This window comes from Coturnix japonica, chromosome 9 (assembly GCF_001577835.2).
Source record: "Coturnix japonica isolate 7356 chromosome 9, Coturnix japonica 2.1, whole genome shotgun sequence".
In the NCBI taxonomy this organism is placed as follows: domain Eukaryota; kingdom Metazoa; phylum Chordata; class Aves; order Galliformes; family Phasianidae; genus Coturnix; species Coturnix japonica.
In genome coordinates this window covers 9,689,511-9,710,770 of record NC_029524.1, presented here as the reverse complement: position 1 = coordinate 9,710,770, position 21,260 = coordinate 9,689,511, and the positions used below count along the sequence as shown (strand labels likewise).

At 37.2% G+C, this 21,260-nt stretch overlaps 1 long non-coding RNA gene across 25 annotated transcripts in view; it reads right to left on the bottom strand.

Annotated features, from left to right (window-relative positions):
* LOC107318096 overlaps positions 1-21,260 on the bottom strand; it is a 93,729-nt gene that overhangs the window by 26,139 nt on the left and 46,330 nt on the right. For 8 of the 25 annotated variants that reach the window (XR_004308378.1, XR_004308370.1, XR_004308384.1 and 5 more), the window contains 5 exons: positions 19,609-19,718; positions 18,006-18,160; positions 11,536-11,579; positions 4,090-9,932; positions 6-99 (listed from right to left, as the gene is read on the bottom strand). This is a non-coding gene — a long non-coding RNA (uncharacterized LOC107318096). The remainder of the gene's footprint in view (positions 1-5; positions 100-4,089; positions 9,933-11,535; positions 11,580-18,005; positions 18,161-19,608; positions 19,719-21,260) is intronic. The other 17 variants (XR_004308379.1, XR_004308382.1, XR_004308380.1 and 14 more) reach the window with 16 other exon arrangements.

Below are 21,260 nucleotides of genomic sequence, written 5' to 3'. Positions count from 1 at the left end.
CTTACCAAGCAGCTCAAGAGGAATGACATCTTGGATGAGAGTCCAGCCTGGTGAATGCAGTGACAGCCTGGTGTTTTCTGTTTTGCCCCATTAATTTGTCTGGAAGAAAAAAAGAATATCTGCAAGTGTAGATAAATAAATAAATAGCAAGTAGAAAACAAAATGGAATAAAACTTCATGGTTGAACTATACTAGTTAACCTGCCCCAAAGGTCTCTTGTTTTGCATTTCTGTGATGATCTTAATTTAAATAGGCAATGATACAGTCTATTCATGAAATGAAGAATTATGCTGAACAAGTAAATATGTAGACATAGCAGTAACATGGCAACAAGGCAGACTCCTAAATTCACCGCTGTGTTTTGTAATTTTTCCCAATCCACTGCTACAGATTAGAAAAAACAACAACAACAGAAAAGCCCCATGACTCATAGAATTTTTACAAGAGAGTTTTAGAACCATTTTCAAAGTATAGCACTGGTGCATGATGTTCAGGCATGCAAACAGTATGGGCACAATACAACAGCTACACTGTGCTTATTGGATTTCCTCTAAACTGGGATCTGGTTCAGCTGAAGCCCAGGAGTGAGTTCATGCTAGATCAGCATCTGTCCTTAAGCTCCCCCGCTGGTGTGACAGTGCAAGAACAGCAAGTTGTCATGTCAGGTCAACAGGGCTGGCACAGCTTCACCCCTGCGTAGCCACAGGCAGTCCAATTTTACATGGTGAACAGGAAATCCAGTATAACTGTGTTTTACAAATGCTAGAACTTATCAATCAGGCTCTAGAGACTCCCCCAAATATCGGCCTCTACTGTTCACAAGAGTAGTCAGTGTTTGTCTGGAACCATTTTACAACTTAGAGCTATACATCCCTACCAGAAAATTGCAATGCTGCATATATATGAAAATATATACATTTCCATGTATACATGTATGTATAGTATATATACATGAACACATACGAATTTGGAAATAAGCACATATATGCAAACATATGAACAATCTACAAAAGAAAATTAACATTCTGGATTGTTTTCCTGTGATCAGACTGATCTGAGCGCATTCTGATTTATAACAAGATACTCTGCTGAAATCACCAGTGCAGTAATTAATTGACTTCAGCCAGCTTTAGTTGCTGGCACTTTGCCCTTTTATACTATTAATGAACTAGTTTGTTTTGTTTTCAAGATGAAATACCTACCATTCTGGTTTGCAATAGGATCCACAAAGAATATCCCTTTTCATACCAGGAACACTTTTGCAAAATCAAAGCAGACTTTTACTTTTCCCCATTTTTCATACTAAGAAAAAAATTAAATTGCACATGTCCCACACATTTACTATCTTTCACAAGAGAGACTTATGGCCTTTTGGCCCCAGTACTCTGGGGGTAGGAGAGAGGGCAGCAGAAGGGCCAGCAACCAGAGGCTGTATTTCCCCAGCAGACAAGTTTCCTTCCTGCCCTTCCAGCCATTTCCATGCTCTTGGTGCCACAAGACCAATAATAAAATACTTACTATATTATACTACAATTATAATCCAAGTAGAATATAACACAGTAGAAAAATTATACTTTTTCTTATTCTTTTTTTAATAACTAAAAGGGTTTTAGCAGCCTTGCCAGACTAAATCTTATTTTCTAAGGCTCATGACCTTTGCTGAAGTCTGCTCTAGACTGAAATTTTACAGATTTCTGTAAGAACTGATAAGTAAATGGTTTGCAAGGTCAATGTTACATAAAAATATAAAAATAATTAGTGCTAGGTGCCACTTATTTACAATGCTTGGAAGTGTCTGAGAAAAAGGTGGCAAAAATTATAATTACTAATTAACTTTGAGCTCTGTTCTAGATACATTCCTTTTAGCTTTGCATGAAGAAAAGCACTCTTTAATGCATGTTAAATATATGATTGGTATTTGAGATGCAGACTTTTAGATCAGTGCAGAGGGTGTATTCTCCCACTACCTGTCCCTTCATCGACAAATGTGCATCTAGGACATGTTGCTTCTCCAGTGACATCTGCATAGCTGGGAGTGGGCTAGATCGACTGAAAAAAGGACATAACTGAAGAGCTTTGTTTTAACCAATAGATTTTTGCTTTCCTTTTTTTTAAGAAACACAGAACCTGTCCTGAAATCCCCTGCCAAAAAAACATTAGTTGTTGGCTTTGATTTCCTTTTCAATCAATCCTTCAGGATTTGCCTTTTTGGTGGGGGTGGGCAGCAAAAGCTGCCTCTTCTGAAGCAACGGGGACTTTCATTATCACAGAGATAATGGTTCTGCTGTCATTTTGAATGATAGCAGGCCAGTTAGGAGAAAAAAACCCCACAACTTTGGGAGAAATGCTGACAAAGAATCCAAACCCAAGTCAATACATTGTCTTACCAAAGACTACCCTTTTTAAGGGTAATACCCACGTCACTGAAATCGAATTTATTGATGAAAAGGTGGGAGAAATGTTCTTAAAAGAAAACTTTTTTTTTCACTTTGGCAATGCTTTTGATCTTTTCCTACGACATATGACAGAAACTGCTTGACAGAAAGTAAAATGGCTTCAATATGTATGAGGAGTTTCTTTCCACACAGCAGCAGGGAAAAAAAATAATGTTTTGAGAACTCCCATAGCTGATGAGAGATATTTGCATCTTCTCAGATGCAGTAACAGGGCACCAGTTGGACTGTGAATAGCAGCAGTTTTTGAGCAGCAGTTGAGCATGACTGGTTCAAAAGACTTTAAGCAAAAGACTTTGCAAAAGATTGGCTGGCAGTCAGCACTTCTCTTACATCTGAATAAAGATGATTTGCATAGTGATTTCTTAGCATTTCAGCTCCCTCTGCTTCTCTCTTGTCTAGCAATTCTAGACTTTGTTACATTTGTGAATGTGGTGATGGGGACTTGATTTTCTTCCTTTCCATGTCTAAAGATGACCTTGCCGGTAAAGCAGGTTTCAAAAGTCCCTCAGCTTCGTTTAATATCCAGACCCTGAAGTGTGATCTTTAATAGCTGTAAAATGTTCTCATAAATTCCAAGTTATGTATTTTCTATATTGTTTCTTTATGGTTCATTTAGTGTGACACTACATCAAAATTTTTAAAAAGGCATTTCCTTCTCATTCACTTCTGAATGAAGTGTCTGAAAAAATCACTCCTAAAACTTTCTACTTGAGCCATTAATTAATGCATTGCTTGTTAACTGCTGCTGTAGCTTTGGATTCACTGGCACCAGCACAATTCTGCAGTGATGGATGTTCTGGAAAGGCTTAGACAGTGAGGCTGAAATGTATGCACAGGTCGCAGGTAAATGAGAAATGACAGTCATTTCCAAATGATCTTTATGTGATAGTACTTCAAAGAAGTGGTAACATCATGCTGGATACTGCAGACGTGTAAGTAAATACACGCAATGTCCCCACGTGTTTTATCAACCTTTACTAGTGTAATTTTAGAATATAAAATCAAAACATACCATGGTGTTTTATGATGCATGGAGTGTTCTTGTAGATAGCATAAATTACAAATCAAGAATGTCTGTAGCTATGAATAAAGGTGTACTGAACATCAGAAAGAGCCTGATGTGAGGGAAAATCAAAAACCTGTGTGGAAGTAGAAGGAGCTAGTGGTAATCAGGCCTGTTGAGATGGAGAGGAATTTAATGGATCTGGTTTTATTTTCACTATTTTCCTAAAAAGTAAGAAAGATTTAAATATCCACCAGCAATTTTCAACATGAGCTGAGTACAACAAGCTATGTTGTAGAAAGCTTTTTGTTTAACAAGCATTTCCAACCAAGAAAAAGAAAAAGGAAACCAGAGAGAGAATTATGTGGGGCTACCTAATTGTCTCCACCCTTTTTATTGTCCTGGAGAAATTCCAGACCTCAGAACACTTGCTTTGGTTTTCCAAATGTCCTGCAGCACTGCTATAGATGATACACTGTATCTGTAGAACTTCTGGTTACTCCAAATATGTCCACCACCGCAGTTCAGTATATCTGACCCCACATAAAATCAACAGAGAAGCTAAAGGGCCAGGTACTCCTTGAGTCCTACAACAGATTGATAAGACATAACTTGAGTTGAAAAACTTACTCAAAGTGGCTGAAAGAGCTTGTGCCGAACTCCTGGCTGTCACCATTGTCATCAGCCTGCACTGAAGATGCTGTGGCTGTACCAGTGAATTCTGCAACTGTCACCCTGGGTATAGTTTTGAATCTGCTGAGAGATTAACAGCAACAAGGTGTGCAGCTTGATTGAAATGAAAGGGCTAGAAAAGTACCTTGGAGAAGAAAGGCAGTCAGAGAACAATGGAGAAGCCTCAGCTGGTTAATGACTTCAGTTCTGCTGGCGATCAGAAGCTATAAAACAGCAGAAAAGGTTAACACCAAACATCTGTTATTTGGCCATCTTCAGTGAGTTTTGAAAGCAGTGGAATGAAAAACCCTCCTAAAAAGCTCTGTAGCACCATGACTTCGAGCAGGGGAATGAGGCTGAGTGGATTTGTGAAACAGATCTGGCAGGAGCCCTGGTGCTGTACCTTGGAAAAGGAATGGCTACACCAGGCAGGTCCAACCCGCAGCTTGGCACAGCCCGTCCTGCCATGGTCCCCCGCCCCATGCATTACTGTGTTCACTGTATCTGCTGTAGTTTCTGTGGAAATAAATAGAAAGCATTACTTTCAGAGAGACCTGGCCCAAGACAATTCCCTTCTATTCAGCGTGGCTCAGGCAAGCCATGGAGTTGGACACTCATGTATACCACACAGTGCCTGTTCATTGGGGTCTGGCAAACAGCAAGGAACACAAGTGGCATTAGTAATTAGTAAAAGCATAACCAGATGTCTCAGAGAAGTATCAGGGACACTGATGAACCACAAAGACACGTAGACCATAGTCCACAGGAGCTAAAAAAGGAAAAAGCAATTTCATTCCCTAGAATATCTGGGGACAGACATTTCCTTGATCTCCTCCTCTTTTTGACTTCTACACTTTGTGTTCTTGTATTTGGCATAATACTACATTTAGGAAAAAGGAAACATCCAAAGACAGCAATAGCAATAAGTTACAGGAGAATCAGACTGGGTTTTCATTTGGCTACTAAAATAAAACTAATGGAAGTCTAAAAGGGCAGCGTTAGAAGAAACAACAGATACATATAAAGCTGGATGAACCTGGTGTATAACCCGAGCCAAAAAAAACCCTAAAATGTTGTCAATGCCACACCTACTTTCTACAAAATATTATGTTTTTTAGGAAAACTCAAGTACCTGGGTATTGGTGGTCCACATTAAATGAAACTTTGTTGTGTTGCTGTGTATCATCTCAGCGAAGAAAAGTATTACAGAATGCCTGTATTTATTGTATCCTGCTTATGCTAGTCAGTAAGTGATAGCATGTTCTATCTAATTAAATCTGGATTTCATGTGCAGCTCCTCATTTACCTACTGTGCAAATAATGGCAGCTAACACTGTAGTATTAAAATCAGATAAAAATCACATTTTATATTAAGGCAGGCAGTGTATGGAAATATATGAAGTATCATGTGAAACATAATCTCTTTTACATATTGCATAGTGCTCTGAAATTGATCAACATGACCCTGGTTATGGATAAACAATAGATATGAGCAAAATCCTCATCATCCTCCAGGGATGAGGCAGCATCTCGCTGTTCTTTCCCACTGTCTCCTTGATTGAAAATGAGTTTGCTTGGTTTGTTTTCCTGTTGTCATTTTAGTTTGGTTAGTATCAGAAGGCAAGATCATAATTTATCTTACTTCTCTCCACTTAGCGCTTTGGCCATGCATGCCAATGCAATTCTAAGGCAGGCAGTCGAACTGCACACATATTCCCATTTCCATCTCAGCCTGGAATTTGGCTTTCTGTATTAAGTTAGCATTAACCTAGGGCTTATGTATAACTTTCAGTAAAGTCCATGTTACTTTTGCCAAGTAAAGTATAAAAAGTGAGGGAAAAGAAAAAAAACCTGTGAATATAGCAAGTTACACACAGAGATGTGTAAGAGTCCATAGAGCTACTTTGCTAAAGCAGTCCATCTGTGCTTCAGTAACATTGCAGGGAAGGGAATACAGCTTGTAGACTCTTCTAGGAAAGAAGAATACAGCTTATGGAGATGTAAAATAGAGATGTAAGATGGAGAGGCTGTGGAGAAAAAAAATGGTTTAAACAGTTACAGTCATTTATATATATTTATAAACAGAAAAGAATGATGTTACCTAAATCCTGTCTAATACGCTTAAGTGTATTCTTCATATATATTGATTGATAGGTTGATGTGTGAGTCAAACTTATTAACAGTTAATATTTCAGAAATATTGTGAATATAAAGTGGCTTTTAAAATGACACATATTTACAGATTCAGCTGTATTTTTTTGAATAGCCTTAATTATGACAGTAGGACTTAGTGTCTGTCTGTCACGAAACAGGTAAGCATGGTACAGGCACATCTTGGGGTAAGTTACTGAGCACATAACACATCACAATTATTCCACTGATAGCAATACAGTAAAACATCAGTCTCTGATAAGATGGTCCTTCCAGCTACTGTATCTGTAATTCCAGCACTGTGGGCTGTAAGTATTCAACAGAAAATGCCTCCTATACTCATAATATCTTTGTGCTTTAAGCATCTCATGACCATCATTCAACTTACAGAGACAAACTTGGAACTATTCAGTGCCCACTAGTTTCCTCTGAGCCAGCAAGCACTTGCCCCAAATGCTGTTACCTATTACCTCTGCATTTAAATATGCTTTATTATTATTAATAATCCGATTTCAGCTCAATTTATGTGCACAGAAAATACATATAAAACTCAGATTGATATGTTACACATGTGGAAAATGTATATAATATTTTGCACAGCAATAGGTTATCGGGTTCTCTCTCTGTTCTGATCCTGCTGGAAACAAAACATCCCCCACCTTGTAGACAGTTCCTCAAGACAATTATTGCTTTATTTTCCTACTTTCAGACAAAGAAATGTCAGGGAAGTCAAGGCTGTGTCTTTCTCATAAAGGCACAGACAGCAAGCACCTGGGCTCTGGGATTGAAAGTTGTCCTCTACAGTAGGAGAGCACTTTGATGTGTAACAAAGCAGAAAAATTGTATATGCTGGTCTCATATAGAGAGGGCCTGGACACACTAAGCAGGTCAAGGCATGGCAGAATGCTACTGTACCTTAAATTTGCTTCCAGTCTGAAAAAACAGATTGTTCAGAGATGGGAAAATTCAACTCTTTTTATTGTTTTGCTTGTCAAGACATTCACACTGATGCAAGTCTGAGGTCTCTGAGGTTAATGGAGATTTTGTTGGGCATAAATGCAGAATTGAGCTCTGTATATGTATGTGTGGGATCTTCTTGCTTCCAGACAGCCATATCAATGATAAGTATTTGTGAGCAAGAATTTTTTTTTTTTCTATAAATCATAGGTTTTATTTGCTACAGAATCACTCAAATATGGTCAGGCTGTGTTAAATTTGTAAATAAAGCTCATTAAAATCATACTTTCTTGTTTTTATGGAAATGTGGCTAATAGTAAAACCTGCAAAAACACTGCGTAGGTAAACTTGAGGTAGACATTCAATACTTTTCTAATTAAGAGAATTGGAACCATTTTAATGCTCAACATCAATGCTCTAAAGTAATCTATTCAAACTCACACACAAGCAACATGGATGTCGGCAGGAGTCTCCTCTGACATTGGTATCTGCTGCTCTGGGGACCAAAGGTAAAAAATTAAGTGATGCAGGACTCTGGAAACTGAAATAATAATCATAAAAAGAACTCATAAAATGAGGATGTGAGCATTGCTTTTATGCCTAGAACAATAATTGCTATAGATTGTTCAAATTTTTTAGCCTATTTATGAAACAAGCGGATACATTTGTTCGAAGAACAAAAGTATCTGAGAAAATTGAGACCTTAACTCTTCATTCAGTGTTATGTTTGCCCTTGGAGAAGCATAATTATCTGCCAAATGTGGGATGATTCCTTTGTTTAAATCTTGACTGGCAGCAAAAAAAACACCAAACCTGTTCTCTGCTAAAATTAACTAATTTTGTAGCTGTCTCAACAATATGCCTGCTTTTATCAAATGATGCCCTTTCTTCCTTACTGGTAGAATACTCATTGTGCTCCATGAACAGTCAGTTTGCATTATGTAGATTATTTCACAAGAAAAGTGAAAAGTACGCTTCTGACAGGGATAGAAGCGATGAAGCATGAAGAAATCAAGGAAGATCAAACATGCTCATTAATTCAGATGGTAAGAAACAGAGGCATTAACAATAACAGTATCTTTTTTGTTAGTTTCATACTGCATGAAGTCCCGTCATTGTCACATGAGAAAAAGTCTCATTTACTTTTCAATAATCAAATATTTAATAGAAATTCTTATGGTTTATATCATATGCTGTAGAGGAAAGTCCTCATTTAGTGTATTACTTTGATGTATTCTTTTATTACTTGAAAGGCCAATTCAATTTGAAGAGTTTTATGAATATTTTATAGACTTGGTATTCTGACTGATGAGAAATAATGCTCTCTGATGTGATGGCTTTGGGCCTCCATCTCTGTTGTGCTTGAACTAAACCCAGCACAACAACAGACTTAGGAGGCAAAAAAATCCAACTGAGTAAATTTTCTATATTTCTTTATTTCCTATTTTAAGTCAGGATATCCCTAAAAAAGCTACAGATGCTTCCCAAGGGCTCTGCAATAGCTGAGCATATAAGTAGTGCAAAGCGATGTCTTTTTCATACCTCCTCACTGGCCAGACATGTTTTTATTTTGGGTGAACCCAACTTGGGCAACTTAATGTTCTAATCTTCAATTTAGTTCAACCAAGCCAAATAGATGAGAGGGTTTTTGCAGTTCCTCTCTGTAACAGCTGCTAATGCAAGCAGCCATTAAAAACAGTAAAATACGGTAAAATCAGTGAAAAATTGGTAAATCTGTACAATAACATGGGTATGTTGTGAGAGAAAGGGAGGGAGAAGGACAAACAAGATTTTAATCATTTGAGTCTGTCCTCAAGGTAAAGAAATACTCTGTAGCATTCAGTAGCATGAAGATGATGTGTTTTAATAATAATCTTTAAGATAGTAGTAAGAAATATAAACTAAATACTGATTTTCTGAGCCCCACAGTTTGATAAGAGAATTTGTTTCTGCTTTATTTGGTAGGAAGCCTTAGTTTGCTCTAGAGAAGAGGATATAAAGATACAATATTGCACTGTTTGATAGATCTGGTGTTCAAGTTAGGTACTAAACTTCCTTTAATAAATATGAATACTTGAAAAAAGCCTATACACTGTTAAAAACACAATTTCAAACTCATTCTTAACTTTTTAGCTTATTGAAGACTGACACAGAAAGGAGCCTCTGGGGCACATAAAGGATAAGGAATTTAACTCCTGTTTATATTCTTCCTAAAAAAAAATGATTAAAACCATGCTTGAGTAATCATTTTTAATGAAAGAAAGTATCTCAGTGAGTTAAATACTCATCATATGCCTGATGTTTTGAAAGAAGTGCATCTCAAGACTATCATGCCTGATTACTGCACAATTTCAAGACATCATTATTATGGCAAGAAGCTTTTTTTGTGTGTGCTAGTTAACCATCATACTGCTGACTTATAAATGTATGCAAATCTTCGACATTTTTCTCATACCTTCTTCTGATATCCCTTTTTATGTCCCAGTACATAGGACAGAACCATATTTTCAATAGTGCTTGCCTCTCATCCCCGCAATCCCATTACCTGATGTTAAAAATAGTGAGCAACCTTCATGGTGGGGGCAGGGGTAGAACAAGAGGAAAGGGAAATCTGGTACACAGCAAGCTCAGCTCAACCGAAGGGCAGAGATGGTTTACATGATTCAGTAATCCACTCATGAGTAAGATCAGACCTAGACAGACAGACCAAACCAACAGTCCAACAAAAAACAAATGTTAAAGAAATATTTGAGCCTCTATGTCCCAGGACCTTCATGAATCTTAGGCACTGTTACTCTACGAGTTTAATAAAGCAGAGAACAAGAAGCAAAGCCTTGCGTCTGCATTTTTACCGAGCTCTGCAGTATGCTTTCTTGTCATAAAAGATATCTAAGTCTAATGATTGTAGTGTTCTTACAACCTGCAGGCCATTTTCTGCTTGCAAGCTGTGAGGAATGTATAAGTAATCCAGAAAAAAAGGCAGCCCAGAGCCGGATGCAAGAGCCACTGCAGGTGCCAGCTATCTATCTTGTCAGTGCCCCATTGTTGGGCAGAAACATCTTTACACTGGTGCTGGAGGTGAGAAGTACTTAAAATGAAGTCATCTCTTTGGATAATAATGTCATCAATGAAAACTTTCATAAAAGCATTCCACTTCACTGATTTCACTGCATCCAAAATTTACTTAATTATTGACTTAATTACACCTGAATTCAGATAAAACTCAAACTGTGTTAACTTATAAAAACTTCTTGTTCTTCAAGATACTGGCAGACTGATACCAGAAATTCTGCATCTTTTTATCTGTCTTAAGCAAAGTTTATAACAACTAGAAGTCACTTTCCCACTCTTGCAGCTAAAAAATTTCAAAAAAGATTTAAGAATAACAATTATACGAAGGAAGTGAGAAAATTTAGAAGAAAAGCTTTGATTTCTCTGGCTCCAACCACTCTGCTCTCCTGAAATCATATTGAATATCACTGCACCCAAACAGAGAAACATCATACCATCTTTTTTTTTTTTTTTTTTTTTTTTTTTTAAATCTGTGATGGTTGATATTATACAGGAATAATAGAGCAATCAAATGGCAACATTGTCCTTTTGGGTTTGGAACGGAATGCCCAAAATAAAACTGAATTTATAAAGAAAAGAGTTGAAACCCACTAAATAAAACTGCTGATAAATTAGAACTTCTCAAGGATTTTCTTTCAATCTGAAACCATATCTCAGTTCAAAATCCAAACTCATCGCATATACTTTCTTTTCAGGCATGTCTGTGCGCTTTAGTATATCTCAGACCCCTGATGATCCAGTTCAGAAGCTGGCACAGGAGAGGCAACGTTAAGCCCAATTTTCTTGCAGCCTTGTGGGCCTGGCTCACATTTCCCTGGAAACCAAAGTTCAGAGAACAGAAAGGAAGTTCTTGCTGGTTTGTACCAGGATCTCACCTGTGCAAAAGAGGCCTCATGAGTCAGTACTTCTAGCAGGCAAACATACATTCTACTAGTTAACCCAGTGCAAAAATCTTGCTGCGAAGTACAACATTTTGATGATATATTTAAACACAGCAACTAACCAGAATAGGAGATCATAAAAAATATAATCAAGAATAATTTTATCACAGCCAAGTCATGCTTATTTTAAAACTACACTGGAAAAGCCTTAAATGTCTGCACAGAAGAAATCATGAGCTAACTTTACTGATATGCTTAATACGTATTTGCTGTTTTGTGATTTGTAAACCAGTGCAAATACAAGAATATGCCACTTATTATTAGCATAGAAGGAAGTAGTTACCTGGGATGAAATGGGTCTAGGAAATGGGGAACTGTCCTGTGAGTCTGCAAGATAAGATGGAATTGAGCTGCATGTTAGAAAATGGACACTACAGAAAGAGACAGCATTCTAAATAAATAAATAAATAGTTGTAAAGTCATAAACCAGCAGCAAGAGAATGAATTGCATTTTGAAGCAGTTTGGAAGAAAAAGAGAAATTAATCAAACCCTTTCACCCCTTAAAGCAAGGAAGTTAGAAGTGGTTTATAGTTTTAATACTCAAGACTGGCAATGAGAGTAAAAATTAAAAGCAAACTGGGCACTACGCTCTTTATCATTCTTCCTAGATACAATCATACACGATATCTGTACATTGTTTACTAGCACCCGTTTCCTACAGGGTATAAATACAGATAATTAAAGCACTGATGCTCAATCATAGCAGAATGGTGAAGCTAAGCATAACTGCATCTCAGAAAAGAAGCACTCCCTGCTGTTGGCTGCAGCCCACTCGTGATGGCATCAGCATGGAATTTCTTTGTGTGATGGAAAGGGACAGGCTGTGGCTCAGCAGTGGACTCTGCAATATTCCTGAAGCCATGCTATAATGACATATTGATACAGAACCTTCTGCAGACTTAAAGGACTCAGACCTTTATTGAATCCATCACGCAAATTGAATGCAATGCACTCTTCACATGGTGGGTTCAATAATGAAAAGAAAACAATTTTGTTTGTTTGTCTTAAAGGAATAATGAGCAAACTCCCAAATCTTTACATATGGATTCAGAAGTCAAAACACTTGTGCACAGGCAGAAAATTCTTCTGGACTTATACAGAGCACATGCTCAGTGCTGGAGTGTACTCATTCCTTTCTTTTCTGGTAAACAGTAACACCTGCTGGGTGCACATTATTATAGTGCAAGAAGCAAAACCCTTTACTGCTGTTTTCTACTTCAGCAATAAGTGATGCACTGCCATTCACATCTTACAAACATAGAAGCTTGTTACAGAGAACTGAGTGTCTTGCCTGAGGTCACACTAGATTCACTTAGTCTGAGGTATCGATAATTTAGCTCAGTTACACAGAAGAATCTGCATATCAGGTAGCAACTACTTAACATGAAATATGTCATGAAGCAAAGAACAAAGAGTCAGCAACACTGTCATCATCATTCAAACGAAAGCCATCTCAAGGGGGCGGTGAGCCCTCCCAAACTGAAGTTCTACAATAAAGGGACATTTCATCAAGACAAGGTCATAGGCTAACTATGAGAGTTACAGAAAGCACAAAGAAAAGCTGATGGAAAACTCATCACATTTCAAAAATAAGTGGTTATGTATGAATCACATCACAGGTTTCAGATTCTTATCACTGCCCTGGCTTCAGACTTAGGAAAAATAACTTTGATTCCCAACCTCATGACGAAAATACACAAAACTCCCATTTTCGTATTATTTTGAAATGAAAACAAGAAAAGGATAGATGAAACTGTGAAGTTTAAGAGCAAAAACAAATTTTCTAGGCGACAATGTGTGTCAGTAAATATTTGACCTCCGCAAACTTTTACTGAACATATAAGCTTGAGAATTTACTTTTAAAGATTCCTTCTTGTGTAAATAACCAGACCCACATTGAGAAAATGGAAATGCAACAAGCCGTATAATCATGAGAACGTGGAGACACACTGAAAGCTAATAGCCAGAAACCATCTGCAATCACAGGCTGTAAAGCATCCTTTCCTTAAAGCTCACTGAATAGTTCCTCATTGCAAATGTGTAGACCGTAGCAACACGAGGTGCATCTTGGAAGCAATAAACAGCACTGGTGTAAAAAACAAAGCCTAAAAAAACCCAAAGTAAAACAAAACCTCTTCTTGACAGAGCATGGTTTCACAGTTATGTACAGGGACAAAAGTGTTCTTACTGTATTGATTTTGCAATTATTGCAGACTTGAAAGCCAGTAAAATAACTATGGAAGATTCTTTATACATGGTACCAATGGAGATTTCTCAATTAAGGAAGCAACTTGTAATCAAACAGCCAGCTTTCCTTAACCTGCTTATACTGGAATATATTCACTTTGTACAGGCTTGTTTAAATGCATTGTTTCCTACGTTACTAACAAAGTATTTTGAGATTCCAGATAATTGGATCATTCAGGCAGGAGTATGTGCTTTGAACTTCATTATTCCAACTGATGTGTGAGCTCACAATTTGATGGTCAGATGCACAGAAATAACTGGTGTTTATATTCTCCCATGAAATTTTAATGAGTGGCAATAAACAGCTCAACTAGAAAACTTATTATTGTTTTTAAACTGATTTACATCCTTTTCAAGACCATGTTTTTAGTGCCCTCTCATACTTTATAGTATTTTGCACTACTAGAACGTAACTCCTCTAATAAGAAAAAATAGCATGTTTATTCAAAGATTAATTTCATTTCAGAAATGCTTCATCTTCTAAAGCTGGGATAAACTGCAGTGAAATACAGCTTATTTTCTAGACCTAATACCTTCTTATAATAAGAAGAAATGGAGCCTATAATTAGTACATTGGGGATCCACAGGAACAGATATGCTTTTTCAAGCACTTCCAAACTGTAAGTCTGCATGAGACATGACTGGCTTCTCTGCTAAGAAACAGATGTCTTTATTGCTAAGGAAAAAGAGAGGTGTCCAGAGAAAGGAAACTGCAGGTACAACACTGCAAGTAAAATAATACTTAAAATGACATTTAATTAAGTATTGTATATTCAATATATCAGTCTTCTGGTACCTATGAAAATCACCTTTGTCAGGATCTATAAGGAAATGCATGAAAATTCTTCCACAGTCACATCTAAACACTACCTGCAGTAGCATAAATGTGATGATGGCTGTAATCTTTTCAAATTACACTCAGAAAAATGAGGAAAGCTTTTCAACGTGCTTAATGCCATAATACTAATACCAAAATGTGTTGTTTGGTACAGGTAATTACACTCTAATTCACATCGCTCAATATCTATTTGAATTCATTCTCAGAATTCTGATTCAAGTCAAGCTGGTCTGACCTCACAGCTCATAAATGCATCCATCACTCCTCTAAACTGTCTCATCACTATATAGCATGAAGGGATTTCGGTGCTTTTTGTCTGTTTGTTCATTTACTTTTTCCTGGCTGTTCTCTCCAGGACAAATATATGTTTAGTTAAATTGGTTCATTTAGAAATGGCCTGGGAAGCAACGGAATTGACAGCAATGGTGCTTTGTTAAATTTATTTGAACAACAAACTATTTTGATTTCTTGATCATGAACAAACAGCAATAGACTTTCATAAGTCAATGTCACTACTGCACTGTCACAGCTCAGAGAAAACCACGGGGCTTGCTGAGTACAACTCAGCTGAAGAACTCATTTTTTGCTGTATTTGTGAGCTCAGGCTATTAGTGATTATTAATGTAGTTTGTTAAGTCAAGCAGAGTTCAAAAGCAGAATGATTTTTTGTCACATAAAATATCATGCTAGAACAGAGTATCTCTGTGCAAATGGTGACATTATACCAATTATGTATTTTATGAACCTGAGGCATTACAGATGGACACAAGTGCTGTGTAAAAGCTGGTTAAGAGCTCCCTAAATCACACCTATGGGACCAAAGGATCCTTGCAAAGCCAGACAGCACTAGTGACACTTGGCTGATTCCTACATAACTCCACGAGGCCCTTGCAGGTTGCTGGTTCTCAGCTGTTGAGCAAAGTTGACAGCAAAGAGGTCGAGATGGTATTTCTACCCATTGGTTTCAACCCAGTATAACCTTATTACATACAATTGCACTTACTTTACATATCATTTTTTTTAATACCACAGGCAGGTATGAACTAGAAAGTCACCCATGTAGGATTTCTCTCTGCTTCTTTTAATCAATATAAAAATAAACTAACTTGAAAAAGCCTTAGAAGGAAGACTTTGTCTAAGTGACCTGCCTTGCATCATCATCAGAAAGACCTACAACAAAAAAAAAAGAGGGCTAATGTCCAAAATGTCTGCCAGCTTCTTCAAAGAAATGCCTTGTTTCATTATCACCTCACTTTCCAAAAATAACATGAAGAATTTTTCTCTCTAGCCAGGGTATAGTGCAAGTTATCATTCATGATAATGCCACCTGGCAGCTCACCAAGCACACTGTTATGCATACTGAACTAAGCAAGCTGTTTCTTTTTTTGGTGAGTTTCTTTCAAGGAAATGAGGAGAAAGCCTTAGGAGTCCTTTTGACAGTGCTGTATTTGCAAACATCCAATACAATTAAAATCTTATATATGTTAATATTTACAACCTAATTATAATGCTTATGTTATAGGAGACGCTAATATGATAAAGAAATTCAGAGTATTCTATTTCACCACTAATGTGGGAAGAAATCTGTTTTCAGTCACTGCTTTAGCCTAAAAATATTTAAAATTGGAATTAGAAAATAATTATTTATTCTCTATAACAATTTGAAAGAGTAGGAAAAGTGAAATGGCTTCTCATCTATTTAGGAGAGCAGGAATGACAAGTAAATAAAGGTACTGCTTAAAAATATGTACTTAAATAAATGCACAGCAAAAAATTAAAGGTGACTAAGAGAAATCAAATTGAGCATAATATATAGAAGAACATAACTAGGATGGAAGGACAATCTTATTGGAATATGCAGTACATCTTATTAAAATATTGTCTTTCTTCATTTTGGCAGCTTTCAATGTATTTTTATTTACTCATCCACAACTAAATCTCACTTTATGTTTCCATCTACTTCTTGTGCTCCCTTTTTTTCAGTCTCCCTGAAACAGAACGTAAATGTAAAATTAGTAGTTGATTGACTATTAAATTATTTCTAACCAAGTATCTTCTCATTCAAATTTAAACTTCTATCTAGATTACTTCTTTTCACTTGTTTACTGTAAGTTAGGATAAAACCAGCTGCTTTAGCTGCCTTAGCAGTCCTCTTCTTAAGAAAGGTCTGTTTCATATATTTGTTAAGAGCAGATGATGGTGACTTAGTCTCTGAAATGCCTCTTGCTTCAATTAGGATTTTCAAGAAGAGTGATACTATCACCAGTGAACAAGGATTTTCAGTGTTGACTAAAAATGGTACATGTGGAGCATGCAGGATACTTGAACTGAGAAAGCTACTGGTATATGGCAAGATTAATGGAATCATAACATTTGCAATTTATGTTATCTGAAATTAATCCAAAAGCAACAGAACCCATCCTCCTACCAATATGCTTTCCACAAAAGAGCCTCAAATTCCATCATCCCGACCAGTTTTAAGTGACTCCCTAGTGACATTTTATGTAATTTAACAGGATAACACATGAAGATCTGAGTTGTCCCTATGAATCAGCCTAAATTTCCCTGGGCTTCCTTTCATTCTATAGATAAGAGGTCATTCTAAACAAGTTTCCATGGTTACTACCAGCAATATACCTACTGATAGCAAACACCTCCTGTGAAGCATCCTATTGGCACCTTCAGTGCACTGCCACAGTGGACAATAAGTTAGGACTTGATAAGGAAAAATGCTGTAATAACCAGCAAGATTGAAAGAAATTGCTTTAAGAAGGAAATTATTTTTATGTTGGAAAAAAAATAAAATAAAATTACTAGGCCAGACATATATCCTTCCAAGCTTTTATTACCCAAGAACACAGTAGTATATTCTGATCATTCATTTTAGACAGACTCAAAATGCTTGTTTGGCAAAATTATTGCTTTATATAACAGTTTATTATACTTTTGTTTTGATTAATGACTTTGCTAGTTTCTAAGTAGCAACAGTTCCTACAGCTGCACTGGAGAAAGAACCTTTTTTGGTAACTGCTGTTACCTGCTGGTAAGAAAATGACTGTCCTGCCAGAATCCAATTTAAAGAATCAAATTAAATCTTGTCCTAAAATAGAAAGCTGCCCAGTGCAGCTTTTTAATAGGTAAATGTTTTCAAGCATTCTGTTCTTGTTTTTCTACTTAATTTGTACTACATTCCATGTGACTGTCCACAGAAGATAAATTGCTTTTGATTGAAATTAATTTACTGTATAAACACGTTCTAACTAAATATCTTTGGAAGCACTCGTAACTTCCTCACTGCTCCTTTCTGTAGCTCAGACAGTTTTTACAGCTTTCAGTTTTTCTGAGTTAGTGCAGCAGAAGAACACTGTGCACGTGACTTTCACTGCTTGATCTTCGTCATTTGCAGAGTCTGGTCACAGAACAAGGATGCACGAAAATATAGCTTTTTGTCACAAGCATATAAACCAAATTGTAGTCTTCAGACAAGGAAAATGAATAAACTTTGACTTGTACAAAGCTGAACACTGCTGAGGTTTTTCTGTCTAAACCAAAGGCAGAAAGCTGGCAGATCTCTGAATCCACAAGATGAGCTGCTTTGAAATGTGATGGACAAACAAACACAACACTCGACCCACCACTACTTCTTCAGCAGTCTCACACAGCTTACCAAGTAAGAGGCAGAAGAACATATGTAACCAAGTTCAGGCTTTTAATCCCACCTGTGCTTCAATAAACTGGATTAGGGCAGAAGAACATTAGGCAAAATTCTGGAGTTTCTATTCTTCTTAAAAGAAGACATTTGTCTTCAAAACTTCAGCTTTCCTGTGGAAAACAAGAGGAACTAGGAAAACAAAACATTTAACTGCCAGGTTATCATCATACTTTGAATGAAAAAAAACCTGGAAACCAAGGCTTTAAAAGTTTTTTTGGAAATCTATAGCAGGAAAGAAGCTGCTTTTATTTCTGAATGCCAAAATGTAGAGCTGCAAAAACCTTGTAAAAAATGCATGGGACAAAAAATGCTGAAGTAGCAGCCGGATGTTGAGAGAGCATGTGCCAGAGATTTGTATTGAATTTTATGAAGTAGGCATACGGATTGAGTTACATTATGTGAAAAGAGCTTGGCACACAGAAACAACTTCTGTAAACAGCCAAAGAATATAGTGCAGAAGAGCCAGGAGGACAGAGTCTTTCAAAGGTAGAAAGTGAAAGGAAACAAGATCTGAGAGTTGTGGCTTGTTGTATCCTGTAATAAAGGACAGGGCAAGTAAGATTCTCAAAGCATTCATGAAGAAATCCAGAGCTTAGTGCCATATTCCAAAAATAAATCAGAAGAATCTGCGTACAGGAAGGTTAGCAGCCAGTCTGTTACTATAAACTCATTTGGTTTTGTTTTTAAATCCTATTATTGTGGGTTTTAGTTGCTAGTTTTCTTGTTTTTTGGCTTCGACTTCTTTTTTAAGAAGAAACTTTTCACTTTACTGGGCAAAAGACAACTTCATTAGGAGTAGAAACATTTAAGAAATGGATAGAACACTCTTCTAGTGAAGCCCTAGTGAAGTGGGCTCTTTTATACTAGCTGCTAAATTACTCCTATGGATCCTCCAGTCAGATCACTTGGGCCAGTGATAGAGGAACTGCAGACCTTTTTTTTTCCCCTGGAATTTCTGTCCAAAAACACATTTAAAAAATGGTAAAAATGGCACCATAACAAAACTCAAAAAAACTGGACATCTCACACTTGGTCTGACTACTTCAGCCTAACTACAGGTCAAAAATAACCTTAAGTTTAATATAAAGTCTTAATGTTTGTCTGTGTTTTATTTCTTTGTGCAGCTGTGGACTCAGGACTTCTAAAAAAAGAGACATGGAGAAAGACAATCAAGCAAACAGGACAAATAGTGGCCAGTATACGTCTGAGGAGCTGTGACGCACCACAGGAAAACTACAGAGCAAGCTTGGGTGATGAGAATGACCAACCCTATCTTTGACCTTTAGTCAGTCTTTATAATTATTGTGATTTTCTTTCATTTTATTGTGGTTTTTCAAAATGTATCTACACTGTACAAATGTTGTTTTCCTCCGTTAAAAGAATTCAAACAAACAAGCTAAAAAACCAAGCTAAAAGCACAACCCCAAATCTTGAAACTACATATTATTCCTAGCCATGTGTTCAGAAGGAAGAAAACAAATGAAGCTGACCGTGTTACTACGGTGTTTCAACTAAGCCTGTCAATCCAACAAGTGCCTGTTACTGTCTACACACCTACCAAGACAAACACGTATGACCTCCAACCAGTCGTGCTCCTGGAAAGCTGATGGAAGTACTGTGCTTATTGGGTCTTGACACCTGGGTTTTCTTGCCTGTGAAGGGTTCCTGCTAAAGTGAAAGACAAACAGAAGATCTAAAGCTGTAAAATCTGTCTCTCTGACAGAAATTGTAGCACATCCAGAGACTACACCAATTCAACAACCCTATCCACAAAAATAATGATTAAATATCAACTACTTACCAAAGCAGTGTATTTAAAATACTTGAGGACTGTTCACAGAATGATATAAGAGCAGTGACAAAAAAAAACCTCCACTCACTCTGAGCCCAGAGTGAGTAACAGCCTTTTTCTCCCACCAACATTACGCATGTCCTAGGAGAATAGGACAGATTCTGCTACATGACTCAAAGGCTTTCAGGTGACTATGGGAGAGAGGATGGATTTGACACTGCAGTGTCAGGAAGGAAAGGGTCATTGATTATACTCAGATAGACAGAGATACATACTCTGATACTTGAAACTGAGCTCCATTTAAATTGCAGTTCTGGTTTCACAGCATCAACACAATTGAGTCATTCTTGAATGAAAACTTCCAGGAATTTGACCTGAGTGATTAACTCTAAAAATTTCAATGTTATTAAAGTTTAGAGAATAAAATAAACAAAAAAACTGTCTGGCTGTAACTGAGAACTAAGAATTTGAACGTGTCACTGCTTTGAGCCCCTGAGGCAGTGGTGATGATCTGTGCTTGTATTTGGAGGCACTGCAAATCCAGTCTGCCCAGGGGAAAGCTGTGCTGAGCTCAGTGGATCAGATTTGACTTAACCATCTTCCAAGCAGATTTACTAGGGGACTAATGGGTTTTTAGCCCTTCCATTGCTCTCAGTGACACTTCCCCATGAATTGTACATAGGATTTCTAGAAGGATGGTACAAGAGGCAGGTAACTGTTGTATGGTGGATCTGGAATTCTATAAAAAGTCTGGTACTCCTACATCTTGGCAGTTGTAATCCACAGAGATAAACCGACTGCACATGTAAAACGTGTTCTGACACTGCTGGACACTGCCCACGAATTTAGATTTTGTATTGGAAGCTGGTCTGCACACCACCTGAGATGTCATATACTCTTCAAATATGCCCTCTCATTTACTTACTTAGTACAGAGGGAAATTAAATGCAAAACAGCAGTGGATTTCCATCTAAGCAGGTTTGCAGTATCAGATCTGAAGTTTCTGTAGCTCACATTAAGAAAATCACAGACATACACTAGGAGAGCCAAAGAGCCACTTGCTATAAAACATTAATTAATTTCTAAGGGGCAAATGCAGTAAGAGCAATTTTGCAGGCCATCTGCCCCAAAACACATATTCCAATATTTCACCACTCTCCGCTCTACTACACAATTACCGTGGCAACACTGGCACCCTGGAAAGTTACATTAAAATTGCTTAGAAGAACCAACATTTCCCAGTGTTGCAGGTAGTTTAGAGTCTGAACTACAAATTCCTTGGAGCTCTGCAAGCTGAGATGAAAGGTGCAAAGAGCTTTAATCCCAATACAGAGGTCCCAAAGGAAATGTCTCTCAGAAGCAAAGCACTGCTGGCAGAGGCAGTTCACAGCTGGGTTGCAGAACAGCAGCTCCCAGGC